Raw genomic sequence first — 10174 nt, 5'->3', positions numbered from 1 at the left:
TAACCTCGACCTGGGGTTCATTGCTAGTGCTTAATCGCACCAGTACCTAACATTGGTTATGGGCCCAGACGCCCTGCCTTAACCATATTTTTTTTTTTAAGCACCACTTTTTGGATAGTTTATTTTTGTGAATATGGCACAAGAACAGTCTGCTGCACTCTCCATGATTACCCGGTTTGATGGAACCAACTATGTTTCCTGGTCCTTGAAGTGTTCCCTACTTCTGCGTAAAGAAGGACTGTGGTTTGTGGTTCAGAACCCACCAGATGTTACAGATTGGGATCCTGCTGATAATGAGGATGCGAAGAAGATTGCGCAGTTTAACAGGGACAATGAGAGAGCTCTCTGCATTATTGGACTAACACTGAATGACCAGCAACTGGTCCATATTCGTGGCGAAGAGTCTGCTGCTAGGTGTTGGAACACATTGCGGAGAATTTATGTTCGGGACAGTGTGGGTGCTCATATTCATCTCACACGGAAACTGTTTAGAGCCCGTTTGCAAAAAGGTGGTGATATGTTGGCTCATTTAGACTTCATGAAGAAAACTTTGCAGGATTTGCAAGAAAAAGAGTTAATTTTTTCTGAGCTTCAACAGGTGTATATTATTCTATCATCGCTTGATGAAAGCTACGACTCTTTTGTTTCCTCATTGGAAGTTCTTTCACGAGATGAACTGACATTATCTGAGGTTACCGGGAGATTGCTTGAAGAGTCCAGACGTTAGCACTCTCTATGAGAGCTGTTGAGGCTTTTGGGGGGTTTATCTTTGCGCTCAGGATGCAATTGGTTGTGGAATCTTCTTGGCACTGCTGTTAAAGACAGAAGATAAGTAAATAACAACAATTCTACTGTAACGTGAAGTAATTCCAGGATTTGCAGATGTATGAAGGATTTCACAAGTAAAGTGAATCCCAAAAATGTATATAAGAACTTTTCAGAGACTTTAATTTCACATCAAGAATGGAGACAAACAATTGATCAAAATGTCCCTGGGTAGCTCTTAAGTGCTCAAAAAGTCTTTTTAATAAACAGCAAATCTCTCTCTCTCTCTCTCTCTCTCTCTCTCTCTCTCTCTCTCTCTCTCTCTCTCTCTCTCTCTCTCTCTCTCTCTCTCTCTCTCTTCCTTTCCCTCCCTCTCAGTTGACTTTTAATTTCAGGCTTGATAAACTTTCTGATTGATGAAAGCAAAATTCTTGGTTTGTCGTTAGTCATTTGATACTCAGAGGTTGAAGGAAGAATGAGCTTTAGATAAAATTATTTTAAGTATCTGTGAATGAGTGGCAGGTTGAAACCTCTTAAGCATTGTTGTTCTGGGAAAACAGGAGGAGGAAATATTGTGTATGCTTGCCGCCTTGAGTAATAAAGGTAGGATTTAAAAAAAAATCTAAAAATGTTTTTTTTTTTAAACTGCTTCATTAACTATCTATTACCAGTCATCTCAGTTTTTGACAAGGAGTCTGTTAGCATTTTCTTTACTACAAGGAAAAGATAAACTTGAAATTCCTCAGCCAAACCTTGTACGTTATAAAAATTAGTAAAATCTTGATCCAATAGTCTAGAAGTAGAAGATTTAAAATTAATAGTTGCATTAATTACTATCTCCAATGTTTATACACCGTATTTGTAAATAGAAAAGAAGATAATTGGCAAATTGATACATTTCAAATATTCTGGAGCTATATATACTGGCTGGCTGGCTGGAGACAGACACATTCAAAACACACCCACACACCCACACCCCTCTTAACTGATTCTTTTTCTCAAACTGTTCTCTCTTCAGAAAAGCTCTCTTTTCTTATATTTGAATATTGTCTATCTCTTTCTGTTCTCCTATACCATAACATTGGAAGAGGTCTTAAAACCTAGTTGAACCAAACGTCACCCCATAATTCAGCATCTACAAATTTAATATTCTAGGCATTTAACTGTCCAATTTTGGTTAAGATAATTTCTATGAAGCAGAGTTTAGCTTGTCCTGAGACAGTCTGCGCCACACACTATGTTATTAGCATGTTTCTCCAACATTAGACTTTGCTACTGCACTGATATTGGTTCTAATATTGTTGTTTGCACGATAGCCCTTCTAGTATTTGGATACCACTCTCAAGCCTCTTTCTTTTAACTTTTCCAGATTAGATATACATAGTTATTTCATAGCACATGATTTCTAGGTTGTTCTCTATTCTATTCTATTCTATTCTATTCTATTCTTTCTTTCTTTCTTTTTCTTTCTTTCCTCCCTCCCTGCCTTCCCTCTCTCTTTCTCTTTCTTTCCTCCCTCCCTGTCTCTCTCTCTCTCTCTCTCTCCTTCCTTCTTTCCTTCCTTCTTTCTTTTTTCACATGATGATAAACAGAATTATGTAGAGCAGGGGTGTCAAACTCACATCATCATGGCGGTGTCACATGATGTATCTGGACTTTCCCCCTCTTTGCTAAAATGGACGTGGGTGTGACCAGTGCGTGACACATGAGTTCCATGGGCTGTGCGTTTGACAGCCCCGATATAGAGTAACTCAGAACATATTGACAGTACCTGAGAAATATTCACAGTATGAAGGATCTTCCATATATATTTCAGTCTTCTTAGAAGGAATCAAATCAGTTAACCTAAAGCTAACTTCCTGTCTGAAGAATGTTATCATATGATGGAGTTCCTTAAATTATCTTGTTCATTCCTGGATTCAGCCCAAGCGCCCAGCTCTTATCTTCAGACCCTTGCTAGAACTCTCCAATCCTTTTTGGTTTTGTAAACTTGATACACACAAACCCTGCAAACATTTTCCTTTTAACATAGTTTCACTGACCTGTGATTCTCTGCTCCTTCAAGCTGTTCTGTTATTTCTGCCTTGGTTCTCTTTATAGTTAGAGAAGAGTTTTCCTTCAAAACTCACTTGAAAATCAAACATTTTCTTTTAGTACCGTCCCACAAGAATTTTGTTGGAATTAAATTTGACTTGTAACCAAGCCTCTGCAGCTAAGGCAATTCTGTATCATTTTCTTTAGCTAGCATTGTGCATGTTGCATTTTCTCTTATATTCTATATACAGCCTCAAATACAGTGATGGTACTGAATGAATGTGGAGAATAAAATGATGACCGCCATCCCTTGAAAGAGAACTGATATTAATACTGTCAACAGCTTTTTCCTTTAATATAAAGGGCAAGATGGCCATTGTCTGAAAAGCTCTTTAAAAAAAACCAACAACCATGTTTCCTTTCTCTACCTTCATAAAGTTATGCAAGGCAGGGCGTAGAATCTCATTTTATATGCAGTTCTTTAAAAAAAACTGATTTGCCTTTCATCTTCAATAATACAGCTATTTATCCAAATGTGCTGCAGTTTCTACAAAGAAAGCTTAGGCAAATCAATTCGGTTTCACTCTCCCTGCTCTTTTCTTCTTTTATTTGTACGATGTGCTTTGTACAATGTGTTTTTCTAAGGAGGCAGAAGTGACCTTTTCTGATCACATCAACGATGATTATTTCTCTTCATTGAACAGAATAAACCGTTACGTAGTTTCTTTTGACCAAAGTAGGTTGCTTAATACTGTAGCTATGAATTAGAAAAATCATTGCCCTGTTCCTTGGAGAAAGGAGTGAGTTTAAGAAAGAGAATGTATTCTCAGGGAACTGATGGAAGATTGTATAAATATTTTTATGGAAGAAGATAAATTTTTGGAAGGTATCTTTATGTGCACTTTAGAAGAGAAGAAGTTTCAGAACCTATGAGACCATGTTTTCCTGATAGGTGCTGCAAGTGACATCAGCTTCCAAAAATTTAGGCAGGGATGGGCTTCAAAAAATTTAGCAAGAGGTTCTCTGCCCGGTTGCTGGGTGGGTGTGGCCATGCTGGGCGTGGCCTAGTCAGCCTCCTATAACATGGCAGGGGGGATTTGTGCCTCCTGGGGCTCCGGAGGCTTTCCTCGAGCCATTTCTGGCCTTCCCAAACTTCCAGTAGGCCCATTTTTCACCCTCCCCAAGTCTCTGTGTGTACCCTGCACTTACCTGCATCCAAAATGGGCCATATGGCAACTCCTGGGAGGGGAGGGATGGGTGGGGCCAGCCAGCAGTAGGGTTTTGGGGTTCTCTGAACTGCACAGAATTTTAGCTAGAGGTTCTCCTGAACCCCTGCGAACCCCCAATAGCCTACCCCGGAATTTAGGTCAGGATATCTTCCAGGCTTGTGATTTGAATTTATTTCAACTGTTCAGGGTTTTTTCATGGCAAAACAATCATGAAAACTTTGAAATTTCAGAATTGACTTCTAACCACTCTGCTGGAGCTGCTTTCCCATTTCTTTGTATATTAGAGGGACTTCAATCAGAGCAGACACTTCTGCACTCCTCTGGGTAGCCTAGCACTGCTGTATGATTTAGATATTTTTCAAGATTATTTTTATAGTACTCTGAAGCTCCTTCACTTGCTCCCTTCAATTCTTCATTTCCCCCTCAATACAGTGATTGACCTTGAGTGTGACACTGACAGAAATCTTTTGCCTGGTGGTGATTTTTGCCACCTCAGTTGCTTTATGTCCCATGCTGTTCATTTCTGATAATGATATAGTACAATAGCACTCGCTGACCTCTAACTGACCAGCTTATCGGCAAACTGCTAGGAAACATAGAGTTGGGTGGTCCTTCTTATGACAGATCACATAAATAGGCTCTCAAGATCACATAGCCACCCAATCTAATAAAGCAATCGTACATCTCAGCGTACAACTAGAATCCAGGAAGTAAGATATTAGCAGGCCTGATACCAAAAATAGAGGAAAATAATTAAGTTTATAATTCCTTGAACAGACCAAAAAGTAGAAAAAAATACCATACTTTGCAAATCTGGTTAATGCAGATTAAGCATAACGCTTCATTAATAGCATGGCTCTGGCAAGTCTTTATTGAAATGAGCTTCAAAGTTATCCTCAATGCCGCCGTGTAATAGCACATAGAGTACACAAGGGATAGGAGAAAAAAAAATTAGCATCCATTTGGGGATGAGAAATAGTTATGGTGTTATGGGAGAGAAGTCATTTCAAACACTGAAAGACAGAAACAGCATTTGTAGTACAGGTGGAAGAGAAATGAATCCCTTTGTGTTTTAATGCAATCTTGTGTAAGTCACATTTTCAAACCAAGATATGATCCGAAACAAACTTTAAAGTTTCCACTTTTTCAAATATTGTAAAACCATCTCCCAATTAAGATATAAGTAGAAGATAGGAAATTTCAGTCTTGCTAAGCTCCCCAACAGATTATAGACAGATTAAATAGGCAGTGATTCATAAATGTCTTTCTTTGTTGAAAACTTGGTTGTAAAAAAAGGAAAAGAATAGGATTTTGTATCAAATTGCTCTTTACTATTTAATTATTGATGGAATTTACATTCTACGTTTCTGCCAAATAATACAAGATTCAAACTAAAATATAGGGGATAAATGTGTGTGTGTGTGTATTTGCACACAGATTTATCCCCTACATTTTAGATTGAATCTTGTATTATATGCCATATTTTGGCAGAAAAGCAGAATGAAAAAAGATAGATGATAGATAGATAGATAGATAGATAGATAGATAGATAGATAGATAAATGATATAGATATAGATGATATAGATATAGATGATATAGATATAGATGATATAGATATAGATGATATAGATATAGCGACAGAGACAGAGATAGAAATGACAGAGATAGAGAGATTTTCTGCAGGAACAAAGATGGATATAATATAATTGTTGGGCCACATGGAACGCTCCATGAAACAATTAAGGAACTTTACACGCAAGGATAAATTCAAAATTTGGGAATCACTGCTGCTTGACATAAAGTGAAAATCTTCATTATTTAGTGCCATAATTAATGACTTCATATCAATGGCATTGCAATGAAACCTAAAAAGATGGCAGGGTTACCTTGTGTCATGGGGAATGAAGGTGCTAATTATTCTGGGGAATTTGCTTAATACCACTGCCTCGTGGTTCATCACCATATGTCATAAAATAATTTGACACGGTGTTAGTCTTTAATATATTCTTTATGGAGTATGGAATGCCATGTTCCCATAGATTCTTTTTTAATAGAAAATGGGACTTTAGAAGCTTTCTTCCAAGGAATTTAACTTATGGTTAACTTTTTCATTCATCTCGCCCAATATACTTCCATCTTTTCCCCCTCAGGGATTCATTTCCTTCCTGCCTGCTAGCGTTCCTTCCATAGCTGTACATTGCCCTTGGTTTTGCCTTGTGTCCTGAATCCAATCCAATCCAATCAATTATCTTGTTTGAAAACTACATTAAACATAAACAGAGGTTGCCGTTCTGATGCCCAATACCAATGAAATACCAGATGCATCCTAAAAGCAGTTATTTGCTAGAAGACCTTCTGTTGGAAGAAATGTCCTTCTGGGTTCAGCTCCAAGTGGGGAAAAAGACACTGGAGACATGGAGCCTGTTTGGAAAGATGGCTTTAATGGTGGACAGCACCACATGATTTGAGATCCTGGGGAAAAAGGTGATCACATGCTCCAAGATCTTTGGTGAAGAAGAAAAAAAAGGCAGAGATGCTGAAAGTTCCTGGTTTTATGCCCTCTCTGGGCTTTGAACTTGAGCTTGTATTCTGATTGGTTGTCAGACTCCCATGAGGCCATGCAGGGCCAACTCTGTAGGCTGTGCTTTGAGTCCATGTTTGGTTGCCTTGCTGGCTGATGTAATTTTCCCAGGTGCCATGTGCTGAGATGGGTAAAGGGCTAATACTATCATGCGTTAATCCCATCACTCTGGAGTTGAAGGGGGAAGATCTTTGTTATGTAGAATAGACTGACTCATGCCTTTTAATGGCCCATTGACTAAGGTGGGGGCTGTTAACAGTGTTTCCTGCTTAAAAACATGTTTCCCCATTTCCTATCCAGGGAAATATAGTATTCTGCCTTTTCAATATTTCCCAGTATATTTCATTTTTCTAGGAGAGAGGTAGGTGCTAACTTCCTACACTTCCTTCCCCCTTTTTTCAGATCTTTTCAATCAGTACTTACCGCAAACACTGGAGGCAATTAAAACTAGAGAGAATATTTTGAAAACGCTGCTCTGTGCTGGGTATTTTCAAAGTTAGATATGGCAGACTCAATTAGCACCACATTAGTAATAAATAAGCGCACTCGGCAAAGAAGGGAAAATATCAATAATCCACTCACAGCCACTCCATAACTCAGCACCATGTTTTCACCTCACATAGGCACTTTAATTAGAAGTTTGCCCATGTGCCTGCTTTACTCATTAGCTGCCTCTTTACTGAAAAGGAATAATGAGCTGAGCTCCCTAATCTGACGTTAACAAATTGCCACCATTTGGGGAGGCATTTCAATGTAAAATGGTGATGTTCATTTTCAAAATTATGTTTGAAGAGCAGGTCTCATTTGGACTCGTTTTGTGAGATAGTTTTGTTCTGGGAAGGGCTCCAAAACAGGAATGGAGGGACAGAGGAGGAAAAAAAAACCCAAGAGAAACTGGCTGATGCCCAGTATTACTCAAAATGTATCCCCCTCACCTTAGAAGGAGGGACTGTCCTAGATCTTCACTGAAGAAACACCAAAACTGTGTATCAAACAGTATAAAATAGTGGTTAAGGAATCAATTAGGACAGGTTGAAATTCCATTCAGCTAAGAAGCATGCTGAGTGGTTTTAATTATCCCATTATATTCTACCTTTGAGCAGTGTGGTAGTTTAGCAGTTAAGACACTGGGATTATCAAATAGAAAGCCAGCAGACCAGGTTTGAGACCCTAGCACCATGTGACAGGGTGAGCTCCCATCCTCACGCCCAGCTCCTCCCAATCTAGAAGTTTGAAAGTAAGTATAAGTAGATAAATAGGTACCACTTCGGTGGGAAGGTAACGGCGCTCTATGACATCATGCTGGCCATGTGACCATGAAAATGTTTTTGGACAGTACTGGCTCAATGGAAATGGAAAGACTTTGCCCTTGGACATCCAGATAGAGCTATTCAAACCTTGACTAGGCTTATGGTTAATAGAATAGTTGATGCCCTCAGTAAAGCAGCATCTTCTCCACTCCATTAAAAAATTGGATAAAATGTGAGTAGCAACTATGGTAGCTCTTCCTTACTGTCTGTGAAATAGCAACCATTTGTATCACTTTGAGACCCTTGAAAGGCAGAATGCAAATAAAATGATGACTACCAGTCTGACTTACGTATCAGATTTCTTGAGTTAAAATATGTGAAGATAAGACAATATGCCATGATGACAAGGCTCATAGACTCAGACCAAATCAAAGAAATTTCTTCGAGGTTGATCAAAAGCTTTATCCATATTGTTTTTGATGCTGATGCAAGTGAACCCTACTGAGAAATCAGGATGCCTGTTGCATTTTAAAATTACAATAATTTTTACTAATCTGACATTGTGCACTGGGATTTAATGAAATATAAGATACAGAGGTGGTTGAGGTAAGGAGAGACCCTTTAGTTTCATACCCTGAAACTAAATTTGAAAATGACTATTTGCTTTGCTTTGCAATTGTACCAATATCTCTACCCCCCTCCTCCCAATGCATCCATTGTAAATTGGATTTATGTTAAAATATTAATAAAAATTTACGCCATGGTTCAGCAGCTGAAAGAAACTCATATAGATAACGTGTACAAAAGAATGTTGAACTAAGCATTTTCTTCATTAAGAATGAGTCACAAATTTCCAGCATGTGATGTGCTTTTTTTATTATTAACAAATCTTAGATGTCACAGGTGATTTTTTATTAACTAAAGTGCTTATGAATAAGTTTAACCGTACCAACACTGTGCTTCCGCGCAAGTCTTTGTTCGTTTGTATGGCCCATTAATCCTGAAGACATTCTCTCCTCTCACTGTTTCAAATGTATCCTGGCATTTAAACAGATGTAAAGATAAATGGGTGCCATCTGGATGCACGGAAAGAAGGCTTGAGAAAACAAACAAATCGTACCAATGGTTTAAACTTAAATATCACACTGATAGGAAGTCAACCGTGAGAAATAGTAAAAGAAATGCCAAACGATGAGTCAAACAGTCACTAACTTAACAACTGCAATGATTCACTTAACAATTGTGGCATGAAAGGTCAGAATGCTTGAATGGCATTCAAGGTGGGCTGGGCTTAGATCTCTGTGGGTACGCAGGGATTCGAAACTGATGTTGCATTTTATCTCCTCCCTCGGGCTCAGCCTGGTCATCTCTTACAACCTCCTTGTACCACTGCCGCTGGCTATTGCTATCAGAATGGTGCTTCCACCATATTAATTGAGTCTGCATTTGGATTGGGAAAGTTCTTCCTCTACCTGAACCTCTTGTGTGATGTTAGGAACCAGGCTGGCTTGACAGTTCTGAGAGTTACAAGTATAGCACCATGATTAAGTGGGATAAGATTGGCTTAAGATACTACACACTTTTTCAAAACAGCTCCTAAGGTTGATTACTACTATGTTTGTTATCAGTTTTGACTGCACATCTTGTGGCTCTCTTAGGAATCAACCTAATAAGATGATCTGTTAACATTCTTTGTCGTTGTTGTTATTTGCAAAGTCATGTTCGACCCTTCATGACCCCATGGATGATGTTCCTCCAGGCCTTCCTGTCCTCTACCATTCTCTGGAGTCATGCGTATTGCTTCAGTGACTCCATCCAGCCACCTCATTCTCTGTTGTCCCATTCTTCTTTTGCCCTCAATCGTTCCCAACATTGGAGACTCTTCTCCAGTGAGTCCTTTCTTCTCATTAGGTGACCAAAGTACTTGAGTTTTATCTTCAGGATCTGGCCTTCTAAAGAGCAGTCAGGATTGATCTCTTCTAGAACTGACCGGTTTGATCACCTTGCAGTCCAAGGGACTTGCAGGAGTCTTCTCCAGCACCATAGTTCAAAGGCCTCAATTCTTTGGAGCTCAGGCTTCCTTATGGTCCAACTTTCACAGCCATACGTTGCAACTGGGAAAACCACAGCCATTACCCTTCTTAGCTGACATTAAGGCATTGTGTTTTGTCAAGGTACTGAGGATTTAATACCAGTGGTATATTTCAAAAATTTTGGGAACCTCTTCTGCAGGTATGGCCTGCTTTGTGGGAGTGGCTTGCCGCCCATGTGACCGGGTGGAATGGCCAAGACGATGTCACTGAATTATTTGCCC

Source organism: Natrix helvetica, assembly GCF_964273705.1.
Source record: "Natrix helvetica genome assembly, chromosome: 2".
Taxonomy (NCBI): Eukaryota; Metazoa; Chordata; class Lepidosauria; order Squamata; family Natricidae; genus Natrix; species Natrix helvetica.
Note: the sequence above shows the minus strand (reverse complement) of the source record.